The sequence below is a fragment of the Bombus vancouverensis genome, chromosome 15 (assembly GCF_051014615.1).
Source record: "Bombus vancouverensis nearcticus chromosome 15, iyBomVanc1_principal, whole genome shotgun sequence".
NCBI lineage: Eukaryota > Metazoa > Arthropoda > Insecta > Hymenoptera > Apidae > Bombus > Bombus vancouverensis.
In genome coordinates this window covers 7203251-7228603 of record NC_134925.1, presented here as the reverse complement: position 1 = coordinate 7228603, position 25353 = coordinate 7203251, and the positions used below count along the sequence as shown (strand labels likewise).

Sequence of the window (25353 nt, the reverse complement as noted above, 5' to 3'; positions counted from 1 at the left end):
GGTTTAATTTGAAAAAAATAATCAGGAAAAGCTAAATGCATAGAGCAACGCGTCAAGATTTATCGAGTTCAAACTTTTAAAATCGATTTTCTCGAAAACCAGGCTGCAAATGGAGAAACCTGTATCCTTCTTTTGCAACTTGTTTTCATGTGACAAAATGATTCGATCAGTTTTAATGATTTCAGTATTTTACGTCTTAATGCATTCCGCCACTTTTCTTACGCTGAAACAACTTCATAAAATATAATCAGATAAACAAGTTTTACCTCGTTCGAATTTCAAGTACATATATTAAACACATAGTTACAACACGTATAACATAGTATATAATCCTAATTGGTTAGACCCGTTTTACAATGTACAAGATATTTTACGGCCTATATGCATAATATATATATAAATTTATATATATTTATATATATATTTAGAGATCAATGAAATATTCAATTCTGCTACCCCGAAACTTATTACGAACACACACCTGCAGTACCTATAATGTGTACGTAATTCTAATTGTAAATTGATCAAGTACATGTAAGATACAACGTATATTATAATCAATAAGAAACGATTATTTTCCTATAATTCATTTTTTAAATCGGTTTGATATTTATTTTCACAACCATGCGCTTCCTCGCAAAATACAATATATATGTATATACTCAACCGAGAACATTTATAACAGACCTCTCTTACTAATCTCATCACTGGTAATGACGACCCTAAACCTACTACTGCCGCTATAAATAATTTATTTCCACGACCAGAAGCAAGACCATGGTACCGAGTTGCACTAATTACGTAGCAAGCAACGATCATAAGCAAAATGTTGCGAACGCCATCTGTGATAGCCGCTGTCCGGGCCCGTATTAATCACACAGACGATCGTAATTTCCACTAATTACGCTTACGATTATAACCGAAACGGGACGCGAAACTAATTACTCTCGCAACCGTAAGCAGAAATAAATGTACGTTTGCAGTGAAACCGCGCGGCGGCAATCTACGTTTGCTACGTTAATTATTCCTACGATCACGAGCGAAACGATTGAATTACACCGCACAGATGCCACTTCAAAAGATGGCGAATCTCATTTTCCTAGCAGTAGTATTTAAGTAATTCCATTTGAGACAAAACCAGATAACCTGTTACCATCGAGAACTTAAGCTCCTCGAGATACGTGTGATTCTATCGTCTCGCTTGGAATATATGAAGATCAGAGAGGGCTTCTCGAAGATACAAAATATATTTGCTTATCTCATAGAAGCATTTAAGGTTTCAGATTAATTAATGCGATTGTGAAATCAATTTACGTGTTTAAGGTAGGAAATTTGATCAGAGCTAATTTATGGGGATTCGTGTAAAAAGCAGGATACAAAATAGACTTTTTTTCATTTCTAGAAAATACACGTAGTACATGGCTACGTTAACAAATATTTAAAAAAAAATGAGCTCACATTTGGCTTAAGTTTAGGTTAGGTAATATAAAGAAGGGAGTTGCGGAATTCCAAAAAGCGACTGTTTCGTGATAGGTTAGGATTAAGTTCCGTTTCTCAAAGAAATTATTTTAATCTTTGTACTGCACACGTTTGTGTTACAACCCGATAAAATTTGATTGTTAAAGAAAATATATATATAAATGGCTACCCATAATAATTGTAAGGTTAACGAAAGGTTACAGAAGGTGGTACACTCGTCCAGTGTCACATCATTTTTCAGAAACTTTTCCACTTTCCTAAAACGGAGAATCTCTACGAAATAACTCTATTAAACTTTTCAAAAGCCAAAATATCATTACTTTGGATTCCTAAAAGGCGGCTCTCGCGCAAAATTAATAACTCGAGGCGAAAAATCGGCCACTCTCCCCTCCTAACCTCTAAAAAGAATTTTCATGAATAATTCATGATGAGACTCGATAATGGTACTTGTCGCGTAAAGATACGGAGAGATAATTAAGCAGACGTTAAACGAGAGTGTCAGTGGCAAATACCCAATGATTATTCGTAAATTACTGAAGTGATGGTTATTGATGATCGTGAGGGTGCCGCTTACGGTCTATTTTTCACAGAATCGACGATATCGTTCCGTTCGAAAGAGATTCGATCTCGCGTGGGTATCGATCGAACGTAAATTAGGGTTAGGTAGCGTCGATACGATGATCACGATTCCAGGAGTCGATGAAATCGTTTCGAGATGAGAGATGATCGGAGCTTAGAGAGAGGCTCGCGCGCTCGTTTTGAAATTGTCGGTTCTGTGAGATGGCAATCTTCGAGTTTCCAAAGGGTAAATGATGATTTCATACGCGATAGTCTCGGGTACTTATAGGTTAGGTATGCAGGAATTAGAGATAAAGATGTTCCGGGATTGAGTTGGCACTTTTGAATCCATAATGTGAAAGTAATTTTGTAAGATTATGAAAATGATACCTAGTTATGGAACAAGGTTGTCGATAGTTATTTTTGCGTTATAAAGTTTCCCCGCGTTGGGAAAGATAAGAAAGACATTTATGTACGTTCTCAATAAATGAAATACCCTGTATCTCTGCGGAATATGATTATAGATGTCCACGATAAATGAAATACCCTGTATCTATGTAGAATAATTTTTTCTAGGATAAAGTGTAGAATAATCAAGATAAAGAATAACAAAGATAGTTATAAATGTCCATGATAAATGGAATATCCTATACATATATCTCTGTACAATAATTCTATCCAAGATAAAACGTATAATAACCAAAACATCATTTTCTTCAAGATCTACCATCCAAACTTTATATCGTTCGAAATAAAAAAAATTACTTTTGTAACCATCATAAATGAAACACGCTATACACGGACCTAACCAAAGATGTGCTCAACCTTCTATTCGGAATCTACAACTTTTTCCTCCAGAACTTCTCCGAGATTACTAAGAGGACATTTTTGTAGCCTCAATAAATGAAACATCCTGTATGCTCCCTAACCTAAAACCCGAACATTCATTCGCTTAGAAACTTCAACTTTCATATCATTTCATATCATTGATAACAAAAGAAATGTTTCTGTAACCATACTAAATGAAACACCCTATATTCCTAATGTATACAGTAAACATGTATTTCATTCGCAATGAAACATACTTATAACATCATTCACGCTGCATCTATTTCCACTTACTAATAAACTGAAACAACCAGATTATCCTCGTACCTTACCACAGAAGTTCTAATATCGTCTCCTTATTATCATGTTCCACAATATCGTACTTCAACTACAACGCGCTTAACAATACACACATCCCATTATGAAACAGGCGTTAATTCACATTCACTATTCCAAACGAGTTTCTGAAAGCTGACACATTCATCTTCGCCTCACACTATTCTATAAACACACTATAAAGGTAAATTATCTCGCATGTTCGAGTGTTTGGTGGAAAATTCGCGGATCGTCTTGAACAGTGATTGTTCAAATCACGGTGATTTGCGATTCACGCGTAAACGTCGAGGGAACGCGTGACAAAAATTCAGGCCGCGTGCGGCCGCTCGTAAATTTCCGGGACGAGCTGGGATAATATATAGAATGGGACGAGAATTTATCGCGGACCATGCTGGACAAGGATTCTGCGTCAACGGAAAACGTTGTTTCCCGAAATAATATGCTCGAAGCCAACCTCTGGTGCAACTATGTTACACATGTTGCAGCAAAGGATTTCTTAATAAAGGAAGATGACGACTAATGATTTTGGCAGACGTGGAAATTTTGGAAACTTGCACATGAAGGAAGATAATTGACTTTTATTATCTTCACGTGTCGTTTCTATATTCTTTCTATATAGTTTAATTAATTTATGTTGCTTTTTACTCTTAATAATAATTTTTTATATGGTCTATTTAATTTCTTTTGAAGAAATGAAAAATTTGTGAATGAAGAACGAATGATAATTGGAAATTTTGATTGATGCGTGAAATTTTGGAAATTACAATTTTCTATCTAAAATTCTTTGGTTTCCGATGCATATTACATTATAAATAATAATCGATAATTTTAATAATCAAACTTTGACATCGTCTTCTTTAAAGCTTAGGTAAATATATAAAAGCAAGATTTCTAATTGAATATAATAATTATAAACAGTACATCTGCATATTTATTCAGAACATAACCTTTCACTGTTCTCTATTATTTTCGAAGAAATATTATCAGTACTGTCCATAAAAACACCCAACTTAAATCATGCAACAAACACTTCTACCGCGAAAGGAAACGATGATAATCACGTAAGCAATATTTCTTCGACCGAGAAATTGAATTTCGATGGGATATAAATTTTCCAGACAGCACCTTTTTAACAGGTTAATCATTTCTCGCCATTGAATGGAGTCATGAAACCGCGAGAAACGTGCGAGAAATCAAAAGGATCAAAAGTCTTGGAAGGTGTCCATACGAGAATTAAGATTGCACAGGCATCGTGTAAGTTTCGTACAAGGAGCAAAAAAATATGGATACCTAAATGTCATCGTAAATCTGCGGTAGCTGACGCGGCCCTGCCCACCAAGCGTGCCTGCAAAATATACACTGACGATAATTTACTCGACGCGGATCCGTTTCCATGTAACTCTTCCGACGAAAACGTGTAATAGCCCCTCGTTTCAAATCCGTGGAAATAGTTGCAAATTATCATAGACAATACACGATGTCTTTACGAGCACCAAAAGTTTGTTATGAGGACGTTAACTCTGATCACTATTGTATGTATGTCTTTTATAGGTTATGTTATAAATTTATGTAAATAATAATCTTGTTTATAAATGACATTAAAAAGTATATGTCCATATGAATATTATTTATGTAAAAGTGATATATGTATTTTAAAACAAATCTGCTTTTTGCTAGTATTCTAGAATCTTACAAAATTACTAAACAGAAGCTTACTATGTAAAATAACTTACAGAATCACCAAATGCAAGATAAATCACTAAAAAGAGATATGAAGTTCTTTGTATAATCTTCATTAGAAAACCTTTATTAGATCCTAAAGAAGGTTGAAATGTAAAACCTTATAAAATTATTACATTGAATTTTACCATAAACTAACCTATAGAATTACCAAAAACATAACATGTAAATCTCATGTGAAACTCTCTATGGACTATCACCAACATTCTCTTTATTAGATTCTAAAAAAGATTTTAATATAAGACCTCATAGAACAAATAAACTGAACTTCTCTCTTAAAATCTCTCTCTTATAAATGAGTTCTATATAAAACATTGTACCAAATCTCTAAATTAAAATCTGCCATATAAAACAACCTATAGAAATGCAAACAAAAAAAAATATAATCTAATCTTATATAAAATTTTCTATACTACCTGTAACAACTAAATTTTGTCAGATACCTTAAATATATTTTCCAACAGAATGCTTATGTAAGTACCTATCCTCTTAAAGAATCCTCCTGTCAATGTAACATCCTATACCAGGATTTTTAGCCTCAAAGAAATACTAAAAAAAATAAAGAAGGAACGCCATATATACCTTGAGTTTCATTCGTAAACACATCGTTGCAGACAGTGAGTTTTGCTCGGTGAAGTTGAGTCAAAGGGATACGCACGCTTCCTGTTCGATTCCACGGATTGCAATAAATGATTATTACTTCATCCCCGTACGCCTGTCTAGAATTTGAATTGTTTCCGAGTGCGTCGTGTGTGGTGGCGGCAAATCGACGCCATTAAAATTGCACGAACGAAGCATATAGGCAACCACTGAAACAACTCGCGGCTGTGAGAACAATCTCTGTCGAAGTTCGATAGCCCACAGCATTCATCTTTGTCTGCGTATCGCGTATCCTTTGATTGAATCTCGCCCGGCACTTTTGTATTTTTACGAGTCGAAGTCGGAAGATAGATACAATCGAAAAGTCGGCTTGTACCAGCTACACAGGGGAAGCTACGCTTGAATGTTTTTCTGATTTATTGCGAGCGATTGCAGCGCCCTCATCAAGTTCTGTTCACCATAATGGAAAATTCTATACATTGTTGTGATATTATTGTTTTATACACTAATAATATCAAAATCATAGTATTAATAGACTTCGTTTTAATTGTATTGAAAAATATGTAAAATTGGTATTTATATATACGTTTTTCTTATTTCATTTGTTATGTCTACTTTTTTGAAAACAATAAAAGATATTTGAATATTAAAAAGATATTACTGAATAATATTACTTTAGGACATTGCTAAACTACAAAGACTGATGTATAAAATATATCGTATTGTTACGCATCTTCTATGTGTGGAATGTAATGTAATTATGTATACATAGAGGGATACTAAATATTAAGGTTAAGGTTATGTGGTGCTTTAATTAGAACTTAATTTATGGGCTATCCTTATGCATTTTTAATTCATTCTTTATTTATTCCAATCTAATCATTCAAATTTAATTTGTGTTTGTTTGATTTAACTCAATTTTTGTGATATTGGTAGGAACTTCTGTTTCATAAAAGACACTGTCTTTCATTGAGGTGGATTGTAAAGTAATTACATCTGAACTTATAAAAAATGAAATTGATGATACACAGAGATAAGACAAATGCAACACCATATCACAAAGGTTTTCAGAGCCATAGAAGCTCAGATATGAAAAAGATATTTTGAACATTAACATCATATTTTATAGTTTATCTTATTGACAAGACTTCACAATTTTTCAAACAGGACAACCAGTTATTAAAGGAAATGCTCGCATGATCAATAAAAACAGGTTTGTGCAAAAAATACTTCTAACCAAACGTAACCTAACTTCTTCCGTTCATCAAAGAATCTAAGGCTTTAATCATAGTCATGAATATCAATTTTCTCCAATACAATTCCTTAATTACTCTCTAACCGCTTATCAGTCCCACTGAACAAACAATCATTCATTTTGGTTAACATAACTTCAACCGCGCTTTAAAAGCAATTATAATCGATCGACACGATATTTCAACCGAACGACTCGTGAAACGATACTAACGAGCGCAAGGACAGATCATGTTAAAATAGTCAGAGATATCCGCGTTGTATTTGCATTTAATCGCGGGTATTTCGTTTATCATTAACAATCTTGTCCTCTCGAGACCAGTGTACGATATTAATTGTACAGTAAGACGTATATTAATAATGGTTACCGGTTATATGCACAAAGATAGCACTAGCCATGTAATTAGCGACAGTTTGATGGTAATGCACCTGACCAAGAGGTATCGTAAAGATGAGGAATCCGTTCTTCCCCGACGGCGATCCATTCAGATACTTGCTGATTATAAATTACCTTAGTCTACGCGTATTATTGTTTCCGCTGTAACAGAAGAAGCCCATGCAAATCAGCCTTTATTAATCATTTCAGTGTTACACGGTAATATAGAATATATGGAAAAGTAAAGTAAAATCAAATAATAAAATTATTGCTGTTGAAGTGCATTATATCTATATGAATACACGTAATTTACTAACCGAATTAATGATCCTTCACTATTCTCTGTTTTATAATTATGATGGAAAATTTGATTCTGATTATAATTTTATGATATAAAATATGTATAATAGTATTAATAGCTTGTAGTATTAGGTGGTTTAGATCTTCATGAAATTAAGTTTAGTCATTGCTTCGATCATTCCAATTTTTCATAATCTCTCCGGTAAAATTAGAAATTTTTTATACATTAAGCAAAATCACGTTTTCAAGTTTATTGAACTAAACTAAGACTTTGACTACTTTCATAATTCTGAATTATGTTCAACTATCTAATATCGCAAATATTAATCAAGAAATAAAATTCTCAAGCTTGATAAACTCTGTGTGTAGTATCAAACGCAGCGTGCCTTGAAATATCCATCAAAGTAAATATCCGTTTATTTCTTCATACATACCGCTTTTTCCTAACCTGTTACATCAAACACGAACAACCGAAAACAACTCAAACGCTCTATTTCAACCACTCACTGCAACCAAAATTTCGAACCAGAAGTCACACGATGCGTCGCAAACGAATTCTAGCCTCTTAGTCATGCATATCCCGCGAGAACAAAATAAAAAGAACGAAAAGAAAGTTAAGTGAACAAAGTCGAACACAAAGTTGGCGTAAGCACATGTGGTGGCGTGCGTGGCGGACACCTCGAGATCGAATAAGTCCGGCTCGTTAATTACAAGTTTAATTAGTTACGCCGCGGTCGCGGTGTAACGAGCGGTTTGTATGGCAATAGAGCCGGGCGTCGCAAAAACCTTCTTGAATTTGCATAAAAGCGTACCTACGACGTAGCACGCGGACGGCTGCAATTATGGGCGAATTTATTAGGGAAGTGGATGGTTGGCGCGCCGGCGCGAGCGCGCGCGCAACGTCGCGCTTAATGGCGCGCGTTTTCTAAATATAGGACGCGAACGAAGGCGAACGAGGACGACAGGAAGAGGTGTACGACGAACGTGTCGTAGGAAGGCTTCCTGCGATTCACTCGGGCCGGAATCAGGCGTTATTCGTATGACTGGACATGTGTCTGCCCTTCCATTGTGATCGGCCACCACTAACACTGGTTGCTACTGTTGCCCGTGAGAAACGACCCGGCGGCTTAATTAAAGGATTTACTTTCGCCACGAGCCACGCGTTCGCATCTTCGCTACGTGCTGTGGATCGTGAAACGTCGAATCGATCGTGGGGTCCCGGTTGTCGTATATCGGTGCATAGAGGAAATCGATGGTTTGGGTGAGGTGAAGCGCGCGGAAAGCTACGCTGAGCTAAATTTAACTTCTAGTGAAAACAATTCCGCACCTTTGTATCGAAGTAAATATTTTTAAGCTTAGTACAGCGTAACTTTGATTTCAGGTGGATGCCAGGCTTTAGGCGTTTCAATTAGTGGGCCGAAAATTGGTAGAATTGTAGAATGCTTGGTAGCTGGTGTTTAGTATTTTGTATTTTATTTGTACTTTATAATATATAGGCGAAATACCCGGTACGTAGTGAACAGTGAGACTTAATGAAGTTCGTAAATTCTGTTGATGGTAAGTGGATGCTAAAAGTAGGTAGTTGAATATTTTGCTGATATTTTTCATTAGCGAATAAGTATACAGCAATGATAAGTAATTTCTAGAAGATCTCAGTGAACAGATATTTTTAATTTTTAAATATTTCAGAAATTAATAAATTGATGTCTAAATATGAATTTTGATAAGGAACTCCCTTCGAGTCGTTACGAGCCGCAGCGCAATCCGTTGATTTATAGACTCTGCTAATTAACAGAAGCAGGAAATCACGAGAGAATTACTTGAAATTCTGTCAAATGTAATGAGAACAATATAAATGGTGCCATTAATACGATTTTCTACATAAATGTAAATTATTACACTAATCACTCGAATCACGTGAGGTACTCACACCTGGAGGAACTGTGTGTGCGAAGTCGCATATCCTCTGTTGCTATTGCAGAAGGAAACAATTCTTTGCGATGACTTGATGCTTTCTTAAAAATTGGTCCAAAGGAGAAACGGTATATTAATTCATTACGAAGAAGTTTGGTTGTTCTAATTGTGACTCGACTCATGCGGTTTAATTACAAGAATATAATTGTATCCCTGATAAAATTCGAAAAAAGAACCAGAATATTATTTTACCTTCGATAGAATTAAAAGAACATAGTTAGTTTAAAAGAATTAGTTCAAAAATTTATTTGAAAGAAAGAATTGGAAGAAAGACGAAATGTTTGGTTTTAGTAGTTTTGGCAATGGACGCTGTCACGTTTGGGACACGTTTTGAAATCTCCAATCGAGCCTAAACGCTCACGTGCAAAGAAGAGAGTCCTCGTGTACGCGAGGAATAATTAATTAAGCGACGGTCGTTTCGGCAATCGAAAACAAAGATGGACGTTTGTATCCGTCGACTGGTAAGAACGTCTCGTGCATCTTAATTGCCACCTTCCTGTATCGAAACATTAACTAAAAACGTCGTAACTATATCACGTGCCTGCTCGAGCTCGTAACTTTAATCCCATGTAATTTCCTTGTAGTTATGATTATGCTTATGACTGTTTTATAATTCTCTTTTTACATTTTCCCCATCGTATCACGTTTTTAATCATTGTTTGCTTAATCGTTGATCTTATCTGCTAACTGTAACGTTGTAAAAGACGTTAATGATTATGACTGGGAAGAATAGCAATTTTGTTTAAAGTTTGCTTTGCTTCTTAATGAGGTAGAACAGAAAACAGGTAATACGCGTCCCATTGACGAAACTAATTTCAAACGAGTCAGGGGAAAAATGGAAATTTCTATGGCTATTTGTATTTATAAAATCAATATTCATAAGGATAAATTTCTTCGGGTTGAGAAGCATTTGCAAAATGAATCGACGAATTCAATTCGTCCATAGATGGGTAAAATACACCCAATGAAATATTCCATAAAAAGATTGCGTAAATAAATTGCATCAAGAGTAGTAGCCTTAAGAACCAATAATCTCAATAACGTTAAAAGAAGCAGAAATATTTAAAGTAAATATTATAATAAATATAACTATGTTGATTAGGAACTAACTAAACAACAAACAAGTAAAATTTCCCTTCTTCATAGTACTTAATTTTTCAAACGAAAATACTAAAGAAGTAGTCATCGTTTATGATAGACAATCGAAAGGGCAAAATACCACATACAAAGATAATAATTTTATAAAAGAATATTCTAAATAATATATCACATATTTTCATCAGAATGCGAATTTAATCAGAATGCGAAAAGAACGTGGCGTCTCTTTCGGTCGTAGTCTCAATTTCTTTAAACAACTATACCGAAGAATGCAACATTCACAATCAAAGAAATATCCTCACTAAAAAAAAAAAAAGAAAAAATAGAAAAGCTAAATGACAGCAAACCCTTATCGTTTGAATAATATAACGGATAATTATGAAAAGTATCACGCGTCGACGACGTCCACGAAATCGTCTCGCGAAAGCAGCAACGTCGCTGGCAGATTGGTGTAACGAAAATGGCCGCGCATCCGGCGCTGGCTGATTCCGAATTCCGCGCGACCAACGACCACCGTTGACATCTTGATTTTCGAGTGGCCCTCCGCTCCGACCCCTTCCACGAACCGATGAATCCTGATTTCCAATTCGAAGGGGTTGACTCGGTCGACGTGATGATCCTTCCGATCTCGTCCTCGTCTTCTTCTTCGTCGTCTTCGTCGTCGTCGCCGTCGTCGAGAGAGATCGTCACGAGATCGTTCTTCCATCCACGAGCCTGAGAGGAATGCTCAAGGACGAATTATATTTAGCCAACGAGGAGACACACTTCCAAGGATGCGATTTATATTGACGCATCGTATATAATTTTGCATACTGCCCGTGACCATTCGACTCGATTCCGATCTGCGCTCTCACAATAAAGCTTCGGGAATAATTCATTGGAGTTACGTTCGTTGGGTCATTTTTAATCCGATTGTGTTTCTTATGTCGTTAAGAAATTCTATAATTGTCGGTTAGCGGCCAATAAAATCTTGAATTTGAATACTTAAGTTTGTCGAGGCTGTTGGTTAGGGCTTGGTGCATATCATTAAAATACTCGTCTAAGATATTAATTTAATTTTTCTTCGTGTTCGTTGATGATAGTGTTCATCGCGAATGAGACGCAAAATGTAAAGGAAATCTATTAGATTGAAAAAAAAAAAAAATGGAATTTATGGTCACCAGTGTTCTAATAATACTAGTTGAGCGTTAAGTTTGAAGAAAGTATGAAAAAGTCGTTATTAAGATGCGCGCTACCATACAAATTGTAGCTTAATGATTTAACGATACGAAGGCTATGGAAATTTGCATCTTTAATTATTATAATTGAAACTCTCGAGGTCTGTAATTTTTCTGACAATTTCAAAATGTAATCTTTTGCAATAAATTGTAATTTGAGGGTGTCACGTGTTCTGCTTCGTATAAATCTTGTTTCTCAATTAAAATTAAGGTCCTTCAGTTGAAGAAAGTTTTTACTCTGGCAAATTTTATTCTGTCCTCGAGCTCTGGAGTCAAGGACAACTTGAATCACGCCAGATTTAGGATTTATTCGAGCGTTTTCGGCATCGAAGGGGCTGCGCCTTGAAAGAGCATGGTGGGTCGTTATACGTCGTAAATCTTGGCTCACCCACGTGAAATTCTACGGGAAGGTCCCTCGAATATAGGGAGAAGAAACACGGAAATAGAATCGCGAATAATTACGGTCGGCCATGTCGATTTTTTATCCACTGTCAAAAGTGTCAGGGAGTGGCATCGAGTCCTTGAACTCGCTCTCTTTTAGACATAATTCACGAGATAGAAATATTTAAAAAGTTGTCATTTTCCAATGAATGAACGACCATGAATTTAAATAATAAGAAGAATCGTCTACTTGGAAATTTTATTTTTACTTTTAAACATTTATTTATTACATTTTTTATTACATTTTATTGCATTTCTCCTTCTGATTACGATTTATATCAATAATCACATTAACACGTATATAATAATTTCTCAGTTAATTATCTCTGTTAATACGTGCAATCGTTCACGCTTGGAAACCACCGTTCTCAATGCCATTTTCTAATTACAATTTACTGTATGTCTACTCCATTTTCAAATGGAAGATTACCATTGAAGATGCAACGTTCAACGATAGCCTCTTTCATTGCCACTTTCTAATTGCGATTTATTATATAACCCGAATTAACATGACGCAAAACTATCCAACCTCATCGGTTTACACGACAGACGCGCTAACTGCCTCGTGTTCGTTGCTACACTTCCGCTTGAAAGTAACACGCTCGATGGCGCACTCTTTATTAGTCATGCATTGCTGGAGATCTTTTTTCTGTTCTTTTCTTTCGAAGCAATAGATCTTTCAAGAGTAAAATTGGTCTCTGTATGCAAAAAGATAAAAAGTTGAGGTTTCCAAGGATGCACGATGGGACTATGAAAAGGATCTAAATTTGGATATTTGGCAAAATTGGTATCAAATTAATTCATCCAATTCGACATTCCTCTCAACCGATCATTCGGTATAATTTCTCTATAATTGACGTCTCAATAACCTCGACTAACAGAACCTATCGACCTCTGTGACAATTCCATGTAATCACGAAAGTGTTATTTCACGAACGTCCAATTGGAAAACGCCTGCGTCTCTCGCTTACAAAACATTCTCTCGCCGTATCTACCTGCTGTATCTCTGGCTGAAAACTTCTCCGAGAAGGTTCACGACACTTGTTCAGCGAATCAACGCACCAGTGGTAAACATTCTCACGACATTCCTGTCCTGTTTCAATTTTTCCCCGGAACACGATCACGACAGGTTGAATTTTCCCGTGAATAAAAGCGTGCAACAGGGTAACACGACGTCGAACAGGCCGCTATTTCAACTGATTTACGGCTTCGCCACCACTCTATAATCATTGTGTGTTGGTTATAGTCGCTGTCAATGAGGTGCTCACCTTAACTCGTCGTTCGATTTTATCGCCGCGGCGTAAAACCTAACCGATCGCCGCGCACCGACTGGGCAGAGCAATTACGCGGCTTGCGCGGCGCTAGGAATCGCTTTGAAGGAATTCGAGACGTCGAATGTCGATGCAATTTGCGAGCCTGTTGCGCGCGATAAATTCGACGCGCACGCTAGATTCTATCGAGGAGATTGTTTAAGAAGCTACGACCGCGGCTGATTTACAACTTGGGCCGCGGTCGCGTCTGCTTACACAAAGTTTCAAAACTGAGGGTCGATATTTAAGCGCCGATATAAAAATCCCTTAGTCGACGATCGTACCAGCGCTGAAACCACTCGTTCCTGCTTCACGATCACTGTTATTTAGCTGACAGCGATAACGCAGCTGACAATTATTTCGCGGACGACGTAATAAAATACTTGCGTAAACGGCGTACACGAACAGGTGCGGAAGAAGGTGTAAAATCGAAAATAACGAAGGGCACTTCGGCGCAGTGTTCTCTTTCTCCAGCGAGTGCGCGAGACAATATCGCGCGCCAACTACACGCACACGTTACAAATAATACAAAAATTGGAACATTCAATTGAATATATAAATTGAACATGCAACTTGAACACGTCGGAAACGACTAACCTGCGATAAATTATTACACGGTATTACAAATCTTTCAGGTTATAATTTAGCATTTAAATATCAACGTTGGTTATCGTATGATAATTTATTCCTAACATGTACAAAGACCGATAATTAAGCTATCGTTTAGTCTAGAAAGTTATCATTCTTTTAATTATTTTTCTTAACTGTTTCCTTGCGGTATTAGTACGAGAGTCGAGAATGTGATATTAACTAAAAAATGGACTGTATACCAATAATTAATTATAATGGTGGGTTGAGCTTCTAAGACTGGACAGATGCTACAAACTGTGATATTATATCAAATGCCTTTATATATTCAGTTCTGGTCGAGAATGTGATATTAACTAAAAAATGGACTGTATACCAATAATTAATTATAATGGTGGGTTGAGCTTCTAAGACTGGACAGATGCTACAAACTGTGATATTATATCAAATGCCTTTATATATTCAGTTCTGGATGTATAAATGTACAAATTGTTGTTACTATTTTCTAATAAAAATTTGTTATACGAAGAAAAGAAAATTAATCGTTCAATCACGAAAGTTAAGCAGAGCTGAAAACGGATGATACTTGGATGGATAAGAGCTCTAGGGAAGTCCAAGTATCGTTGGCATATAGTCGCTAATGACGATAATGACCATGGTAGGCGACTTTAAGTATAACAAAGAAAATGTCTCAAGTATACATTAAGGGGCGTCTAACGTACTAGGAAATCGAAAATACAGGTTCTCAGTATACAAATTAATTACACGTTTCAATATTCCGATGCAAGAATTTTGAATTCCTAATTGATGAAATTTGAATTCTACGAATGAATTTTTAACGAATGTGTCATTTGTTTCAACGTAGCATTTACATACTAAATTGCTTTACTTTTTGCATTTACGAAACTGAGATTAGTTTTCCACCAACCTGATAATAAGAAGTTACGTTTGCTGTAAATTCTTTGGGTTTTATACAGTTTATTTATAGGTGTAGGTTTCTATATATAGCTCCTATTTACAGGTTTCTTTATATGCACGGTAGGTTCGTTTATAGACCATGTTTCAGAATTATATCTCCATTGGATAATCATTAGAGGAAGATCAAAGGAAAGATGATTTTACTTGTCGAATAAATATCAAGTTTTGCTGGTCTTATTTGTTAGCGATTTAGAAAGAGCGTTAACATGTTTATCGCGTATTATTCAGCGTATAGTTCGAATGTATTTGATTTAACGCACGCAGCACGCTAATAAGTTTCTTATCGGATAATGAAAGATGATGGGATTGCGTCATTTAAATTTAAACGAAACAGCAGCTCTGTTGAAATTCGAGAGATCACCACTGTGGTAATGTAGGAAATTTGCGTTCAAATACCATACTTTATACCGCTATTACTATTATTAAGTCAAATATATAATCAAAAATAAAGTCAACCGATCACAATTCGATTTGCATCCACTTCTCGAATACATCTCGCAAATTAAACGCGTAATTCATTGGCTGGTTCGAGCCAATTAAATTGCAAATCGTACATGATATACTAGCGACCATTTTAAACAACTTTTCGAAGATAAAGACGAAACGTGAACACGAGGTTTATAGAGCAACGAGTCGGTTTCTGTCCCGATGGGACAGGTTTTTTCCCTACGTTCGCCGGTCACAAGGAACATCTGCCTTCCGCGCAAATAATGGAAACTTATGAAAGCCACGTCCTTCGTAGCCGTCGCGAAACTGAAGTAGGGGACCCTCTTCTTCGCGAGGACAGGCCGTTTTTGCTCTTAGAAAATGTCACGCGATCCGGTCGCTCTTCCATCTTCTTAACCAGTGGCCTATGGCGACTTTAGAAAAAGATTGAAAGGTGTCCCGGTGTTGAGAATTGGTTTTTTACTTGCTTCAGATGTTTGGAGACGCGACGGTTTTGTTTTACCAGTGGGGTTTCTTCTATTTCTGTGTAAAGAGTTTTATTTTCTACGCTCGTTCTTCGCCAATTCTTTACGCTGTTATAGAAGTTTTTATCGCGGTTTTATTTCGTTTCCTATTATCGCGATTGCTATTTTATTGGCTAAACTGTTTTATCTTGTCGACAGAGAATTATATTCCCTTTGTGATAAAAAAGATTATGTATTTTACACGAATAAGACAAAATTACAATTCTGACAGTCTCCTCCCTTTGAGTCTTCGAAGATGACATCGAACCAATCGTAGATGACAACGTTTAATGTTAAGATGAATAATAATACGAATTATACAAATATATTAGGTCGTCCGAAAAGTTTCTTTCGTTTTATAAGGAAATAATCGCGTATGACCCATTTTGTCCTGTCAAAATAAAGATCACAACGTTCGACAGATTAGCTTTCACGTTTGTACAAAGATGCATCGTTGTAAAAGACGTGTCTGTAAGAGAAAAAGACACTTTTCGAACAATCTAATAGATACTCTGTTGATTGCATTTAGTAGCCACGATTATTCATAATATTATGTATTATAAGAATGTAACACATTATAATCCTCTAACTATATTCCGGATGAAACAGTGGTAGCCACAATTAGCTCAGAAGCAGTTGGAGCAGCAAAACCCATGACCTATGCTCTACTGAGAACTTGCGTGTCCCGTCAAACTCCACCAACCATAACCTCGCCCCAACGTCCTCGAACGATAGGCGGAAGAACTATAGATGCGAAGAACGTAAGAACATTCGTATCGCCCTAACCGATCAAGGTCTGCACCGTTCAACTATACATTGTCTTTCTTACGATCGAATTTAATTTGCGACTAGTAAGTATACAGGGTGAGCCGATAAAAAGTGCTCCATATAAAATAACTCGTTACCTATTGGTTTTACGGAGAAATATGTTGAACGAGTTACGTCGCATTTCAAGGCATTCGTCGAACGAATTCAATTTCATTTTTTTTTTTTTTTACATTTGACAGACAAGGTTTTTCTTAAATGGTACATTTTTTACAATACCAATCGATTCAGCCGGATATTCTTTGCAAAAAGAGTCAATATTAGGTTGTTTTTCTTTTACAGACACGTCTTTTACAACGACGCATCTTTATACAAACATGAAACCTAGTCTGTCGAACGTTGTGATCTTTATTTTGATAGAACAAAATGGATCATACGTAATTCGATAAAAATATATAAAAACTGAAAATGTGCGTCCATTATTTCCTTATACAACGAAAGAAACTTTTCGAACGACCTAATAGATGTACGTACATGTGTATTGTACGAGGAATGAAAGAGAGGAAGACAAAAGGAAAACGCCATGAGAAGAGCGCATCGCGTATGTGTTGAATGAATGAATAAAACAAATTCTTTCCTGTTTGAGATGTACACGAGAATAGACCGCTGTTCGTTAATATTTCAAATTATCATGTTATATATGTTGAGGTTATTTGACGTATAAACAGAGAAACTCGTGGATAAATTGTAATTGTAGAAAGCATATTTTAATACAGGAGTATAACTATAAGTAAGAATACAATTTGAGCTGGTCCAGATCCGCACGCTAGCAGTGTTACCCTATAACTGAAAACCCCGAAGCCAACGTCGCCTGTCTACTGTTACGCTGTCGATGGCTTCGGTGCTTGAGAAAACTAAAAAGACCAGATGTAGAGTTTTCTTGGAAGTGGCAACCACTTCAACAATATATAAAATAGTTATATTCTGTTCTAATAAATTTTCTATTTAATAAAACGTTATACAGGGTGGTTGGTGGTACAAGCGGAAAGGGGGTGATTCTACGCGAAAAAAGAAGTCGAAAATATAGAATAAAAATTTTTCGTTCGAGGCTTTGTTTTCGAGAAAATCGACTTTGAATTTTCGCTCGGTACGCGTGCACTTTATCGCGTCTCGTTATAACCGATCTCACTGTAGATCGTTGTCTCGATGGAAAAAGTAAAAAAAAAGAAAGAAATTAAAAAAAAATTTTATCCACCGCTTGTACCACCAGTTACCAACCACCTTGTACAATATTACTTTAACAATTCTGAACAACCTTTCCCTATACGTGTTACCTTTAGTTTCCGAGATATTCGCGAAAGATTCCGTTTCGACGACGATACGATTTTGCTACTCGAACAGTGCCATTTTCAGTATCACAGTTGAAGTATTATTATTCAATTTCAATTCTTATTAATTGTCCAGGCGAAACCTGGCCGGTTTATGTTTCTTTCTTATGCGGAGTGACAATGATCATCGAAGATGAGCTAAGTTCTGGTTATATAGAAGCACAGACACCTGTCGTCTATGCCACCAGAATGAAATGTCCTGAAGACTAAAGGCAAGCGACACGATGGCAACGTGTAGAGGGAAAAGTTGCTCAGATTATTAACCTTGACAACGTATTTCAAGGTGGTTGAAATCGGTGAGGTCGGCCACTTTGTAGACAAGCAATTTATCTGCCTTTGTTTTATACCAATTTACTCAATTTACCAACTAACATTCCGTGTGTTCAAAAAATTTGAAGCTCGCTAGCTTGGCGTGCTTCGTAATCGTAATATTACCCAGATATTTATTCGCATAATTATCTCTACTAACACACCGAACAAGCGAACAAATTTGAAACTCGTTATTCCGACCAGTGTTTCATAATTCTACTACGGTGGAACGCCCCTTTGTGCAAACACCCTATTAACCGAATGCCCTATCATCCGAACGTTCTATCATCCAAACACGATATTTCCCAGTAGCGGATGCTTTTCCCCGTTTCAAATATCTACATATTTCATTAGCGTTCGTGTGCGATGTATTCTTTCCTTAATTCGATCAAGTAAATTCTGATTATGAGAATATAACATGAAACTAATGGCGTTCTACCTGTCGGGGAACAGAGTACCACGTGGTTGGAAAAAAAGCCGAAAGCGGTGGAAGCGCGGCGGAATTAGCAAAAGTACGCGATGTCGGAAAAGCCGGAGCCGCGGCTATTGTAAATGAAAAACACGATATTGAAAATTAGCCGAAGGACGTGGATCGCTGTGATGCTGGCTATGGCGGCAAAAACCTTAGACACACCGATGTAATGAAACGGTTTCGTTGCGATAAAGTCGATAATAATGACGATTTTATAGAAATGGCGACAGCAAACGGAAGTGCTAATGGCTTCTCATGGCGAAGCGTTCGTGGTATTAGGAAAAACAGCTTCGATGATTCGAGGTACAAAAAGAACGTAACCGTGTGCAGCCACCTATGTTGAAAAAATTATGCGACTTAGCAACCGAAAAGATATGTGGCATCCGTAAATATCTCGATAATCCACATTCGAATAGATGAAATTTCATACGAGAAAACTGATCGTTCTATTGTACGAAAATTCCATTATATCAATAATTCTCTCTAAGCACAAGTATTTGCACATTGTATTAACAAATCTCTCCATTGGTTGCGCACAATCGCTGGATATAGCTGCTATGCGAGATTCCACGAACGAAAAGATTTGAAAGACGCGATCGTGTAAAATTAACCGAGCAAGTGACCTTCGCGTGTTTAAAAATTTTGAAACTCATTACTCTCTTGCGTTTCATCGTTCCAACGTTAATCAGATCCTCGTTCACGCGGCTATCTCTACTAATACATAACGCGAACCGAAAAATTTCAATCTCGTTATTCTCACGTGTTCTCATAATTCCACTCACAGATCTACGTTCCCGTATCTCCTCTTAAACGTTGAAAGTAAGGCCGCGTATCGGCTGTGATTTACACTAATTAAACAGGCCGGCTGACAATGACTGTCGAGAGAGGAGGTCAACCGGACGATCACGGAAGGTAAACGCGCGCGACGTAATCGCACGCGCGTAATTACACGTGCGTAATTGCGAGCGCACGCGAGCACCAGGCAGTTCATCCTCGTGCTTTCTGTTTCGTCAGGCAGCTGTGCTCGCGGCGCGTACGAGAAGGGTATTATCGTCGAGCATGACGCGATAATTACTGTTGCTCGCTCACCTGTTCCCCGCGTTTCTTTCAACCACCCACCAGACATGCATCGAGAAATCTAGCCGTCTTTGCTCTGTTATAACGTGTCCCGGGGGGTGCCGAGTGGGAGGAACATGCTTTAGAGGTTAATTAAGGATTTTTTTTTTTTTTTTTCGTTTCTTTCGTTTCCTTCGATGCCAGCCATTTGAACAAATATCGAGAATTTCACGAGAACACGAGAATTTCAATATCGAAAGTGTGCTCGTTCTCGCGTCAGACTGACATTTTCATTTATTCGTTGCTCGTTATTTCATTATTCATTATTATTATATTATAATATTCATTCGAAATTTGATTCAAGCGTTGGAGATGTGCTTTTGGCAAGATAAAGCAAGATAAATTATTTATTTGGTGATTGTTGATACAGAATGAGTAGAGAGAAATGGATACAGTGGTTACAGAAAGTATTTGCACATCTCGTTGTATTTATCGTAGTGTCCTATGGTGACGTATATTAATCGATCAGCACCGAATACAGGGTGGTTGGTAATTGGTGGTACAAGCGGAAAGGGGGGTGATTCTACGCGAAAAAAGAAGTCGAAAATATAGAATAAAATTTTTTTTTTAATTTTTTTAAAAATCTACAGTGAGATCCGTTATAACGAGACGCGATAAAGTGCACGCGTACCGAGCGAAAATTCAAAGTCGATTTTCTCGAAAACAAAGCCTCGAACGAAAAATTGTTATTCTATATTTTCGACTTCTTTTTTCGCGTAGAATCACCCCCTTTTCCGCTTGTACCACCAGTTACCAACCACCCTGTATATTCAATTTCGTACCATTTGGTGGTACTTTTATATCACCGCAGACTGTTTGATAATGTGAAAATGAAATGTATGGAATCTGATAAAGAAATGCTGGTATTGAGACAGAGGAAAAAGATATTGGAGATTAATTAAGGGTTTCGTAATTCCTTATAAACGCGTTTCAGAAATAAATATCGAAGGACGAATGGAAGATCGCGAGCTTGAAAATGCTAGGCAAAATACGATACCTGAAATTCTGAATGCAAAAGGGCCAAGATATATTAAGTTTCAAGTACTTTGATTACAAATAGCCATCATAAACCATTTTGTTGGTCACCGACAACCATTATCGATGTCGTACGTTTAAATTGCTTTTAATTATCATACGAATAACAAGTATCGGCGATTGAAATTATTTGCGGTTACCGATAACCATCATCCATGTCGTATATTCAAATCGATTTTAATTATCATACGAATAACCAGCGTTGGTGGTAGAAATTATTTGTGGTCACCGATAGTCATTATCGATGTCGTATAGCCAAATTGTTTTTAATCGCCAGTATTAGCGATAGAAATTATTTGTGGTTACCTATAACCATTATCGATGTCGTACGCGCAAATTGTTTTTAATTATCGTACTAATAACCAGTATTGGCGATATAAATTATTTCTGATTATCGACATGCATCGTCGATGTCGTGCGTCCAAATTGTTTTTAATTGCCACACAAATAACCATCATTATTGGTAATAGAAATTATTTCTGATTATCGATAAACATTATCGATGTCGTACGTCTAAATCGTTTTTAACTGTCATACAAATAACAAGTACTGTTTTTGCCAGAGAAATTATCTTTTTCTCTTTGTTGGTCGTCGATGATCGATTTCACTGTAACTTAAAATCGCTCGACCAACTTACAATTCTCATTAACTTGCCGAGTATGCAACATCGTCTACACTATCGTTTCAACCAGCTTGAAAGACAGTTGAAACCTGTCAACCATCGAGCTCAACATGGGACCGTAACAAATGCGTTTCACTTTGGTTGCACGAGCCAAGCAAAATAGTTAATCAGCGTGATCCGATCAGCGGAGCTCGGGTCGCGGAGGAAACATGTAATATTTGTAAAACATGCGAACGGAAGCCGGTGGTTGGAGCTGATTTCAACGTTGTTAAAAGAGAGGGAGAGATTAATTCCGTGGCGCGAGCTTGTTCTCCTGGTGTTTCCAGCGAAGGAAAAAATCTCGCCCTGCCAACCTGCAATTAGCTTGCAAATTAAAATGAGCATCTATGAAACGAACGTTCTACTCCAGGCGCGTCATTAATGAGATCTGTTTTTAACCTTTTTATATCCGTTTTTATTCGCTCGCGATAGATTTACATTGTAAATCTAACGAGATCGCGTGTAACATTGTAACGAAAGAGCCGGTCGTCTCAAAAAACAAAGAAGCATATTTTTTAATGAATTATGCGTGTACGTTTCTCGGCTTGTCTGTGCGTGTCGATCAATTTTACTTGTGTTTGTTTCCCTTCGTTTCACACTTTCAATTTTCTCCTGAATTTATATTCAATTTACGTCTCTTCTTTCGTATTTATAACCCGAGGATCTTTAACACTGCGTTCAGTAAGTTTATTCAAATTCTTTCAAAAGAGCGTCCAGTCGTTACTTTTACATATTTACATAAAATTTATCTAATCAGGAACAATAAACTACGTTGATAACGTCGTTTCTTGACAAATATTCAAGTACGCGTGTGTTTGAATTTTTTATACAATTTTTATAACATTCTTCGAAATGGCCACGTTAGCGAAAAACGAACGAGCTTTTCGCTCGATTCTCGAGTCGTAGTCTCGGAGCTTCAGTAGACTTGTTGGGAATTCTGATTTCTTAAATATGTACCCGGTGTCGAAAACGTACATACGCTCTACCTATGAAAGTTATCTTGTTAATAACGTTTTAACGAACAATCTGCAACGGCTAGAATGTTTCGAAGGTCATTCAGCAGGATGGCCTTGATAATGTACGTGAAGGAGGAAGTCATTTTGCAGATGGACCCCACGATCACCACGTTTATCGACATAGATACCTACTTCCGTGTGAAAGAAAGCTAATTTTTCTGTCTAATCGAAATCACAAATAAGATGACCTTCGTGAATAAATTAATTTACATATAAATGGGAATTTTACTAAAATTTTACCTAAGTGCAAAATACTATTCATAATTACTTGCAACAGACGTAACTGTTACAAAATAAATTGTAAACCTTATCGTATAAGAGTTAATATTTGTAATTAAAAAAATATTCCTTAGGAAATTTAATTTCGTTTACTGATAGCCACTATCGATGGCAAAAACTGACAGCCAAAAAAGAAAAGACAAATCTAATCATTCGCAATGGTAATTCGTAATCTGAATAATTAAAAATGAATATTTTCTAAACATTCCAATTGTCGAAAAATTTCCTTGACGTTTATTACATTATAAACTTATTTATTTAAACTGGACTAGTTTAGTTTAAACTATATTTTAAACCAAATTTATTATATTATATATTATATTATATTTATTATAAACAACAATTAATTTTTGCTCGTGTTACGAGTATATCGTTTCACGCTTAATAACATTTTTCTAAACAATGTCTAAAACAATTGTTATATTCTATCTATTATTATATTATATTATGTCTATCATAGATTATTATATCAATATAATATAAATATAATATGATAATTATTATATAAATATAACAATCTATTATAGAATATTATATTGATTATATTATATTATGACAATTATAGTATCTAATTAAATTATACGCAGGATTTTACTACAAAACGTATATTATGTACTTACATACAAAAGTATTACTACAGGAAAGACAGAAGAAAACGACGGTGAAGTATGAAATTCGACACGTTTCTGCTTCTGTAGATCGTTGGTGGAATATCTTCGATATTGAGAAAAACTAACGGGAAACGTTAGGAGCTCGAACGAAACGTATCCGGGTGATGACAACAACGTGACGATTGCCATACTGCGACAGCTTTACACTTTCGACGTGTTTACCCTCGCGACACGCCGATCATTTCCGATTTCTATAAATTAGTTCGTGAACGTTTCACCTTCTGCCGTGACTTTCGAGCGTAGAATAATATTTTCCCTACTGCGGCTACGGTTAGAACGAGTTTCACGTAGTAACGCGAGTGCCTGCTGTACGGTAAGTAACGTTTCATAATCCTGATATATCTGATAATTTTAGAAATGTTAATAATCTCGAAGATTCTCGTAATTCTAATGATTGTTAACGGTTTTGTATTTATATCGATAATTCTAATAATTAGATTGATTGAAATTTTAATAATTCTAACAATTTTAATAATTGTATTAATGATAATAATTTTGATAATTCTGACCATTCTGACAGATATGATAATTCCTATGGTTTTGTATTTTATATTTCTCGAAACTTATAAATTTATAGAAGACTTCGCAAAGAAATCTTTAAATTATTATAATAGTTTACGAATACTCTAGGAATTGTTATAATGCTTTGATATAAATATCCGTTGTTAATAATTATTGTGAATGAATTTACGAAGCAATCAAATAATTTATAAGTCTAATAAAAATATGTGCTTTGTATTTTACAACGTCAAATTTTATTTTACGTACTGCATATATATATATATATGGAGGCATATTTAATTCTTAGAAAGGAGAACAAAGACTGATTCAAATTTTAATAATTCCATTAATGACAATAATTTTGATAATTCTGAGCATTTTGACAGATCTGATAATTCTTATGATTTTGTATTTATATTTCTCGAAGCTTATATATTTATAGAAAGAAGCAATCAAATAATTTATAAACTTAAAAAAGTATGTGCTTTGTATTTTTCAACGTCAAATTTTATTTTACGTATTGCATATATATATATACATATATATGGAGGCATATTTAATTCTTAGAAAGGGAAACAAAGACTGATGAAATTTTTGTAGAACTTTGGTGTCACGTGCTTTTTGCCTCGGCTGTTCCGGAATTTTTTGAAAGATTGCGCAATTAGAGAAGGTTTTCCGGCCCGGTGCAGAATCACAGTTAACAGTTGGTTGGCCAAGAGACGGGTGTTGCGCGTTCTTTATGGGAAAAATTTTCTCCCACACGGAAGAATATACGATACGCCCACAGAATCTCACGGTTCGAACTGTGAAAATTGGAAAAAGCTCGAGAATCCTCTATTTTCGTATTCTTTCCCGTAGGAAGTAAAACAGAATTTTCCAAAAATTCCTGGCACATCGGTGTTAATTAATTCACAATTAATTAAATCGAAGCATATTAAATTTCTAAAACAATTTGATATTACTCAAATGAGACAAACATAAAATTCGATACAAAGATATTTCATTGACAAATAAAAATAAGAATACTTTTGCAGCCACAGTATTTTAAATCAATGAAAAATTGAAAGACAAAATTCAATTTCGTCTTGAAATTAGATCAAATTCTACGCACGTACG

The 25353-nt window shown here is 35.9% G+C and overlaps 1 protein-coding gene across 1 annotated transcript in view; it reads right to left on the bottom strand.

The window, feature by feature from the left end:
• Cog1 (conserved oligomeric Golgi complex subunit 1) overlaps positions 1–23988 on the bottom strand; it is a 142942-nt gene extending 118954 nt beyond the window's left edge. Inside the window, exon 1 of the mRNA XM_033334907.2 lies at positions 23686–23988. The gene's annotated coding sequence lies outside the window, so the exon portion shown is untranslated. The remainder of the gene's footprint in view (positions 1–23685) is intronic.
• Positions 23989–25353: the final 1365 nt, after the last annotated feature.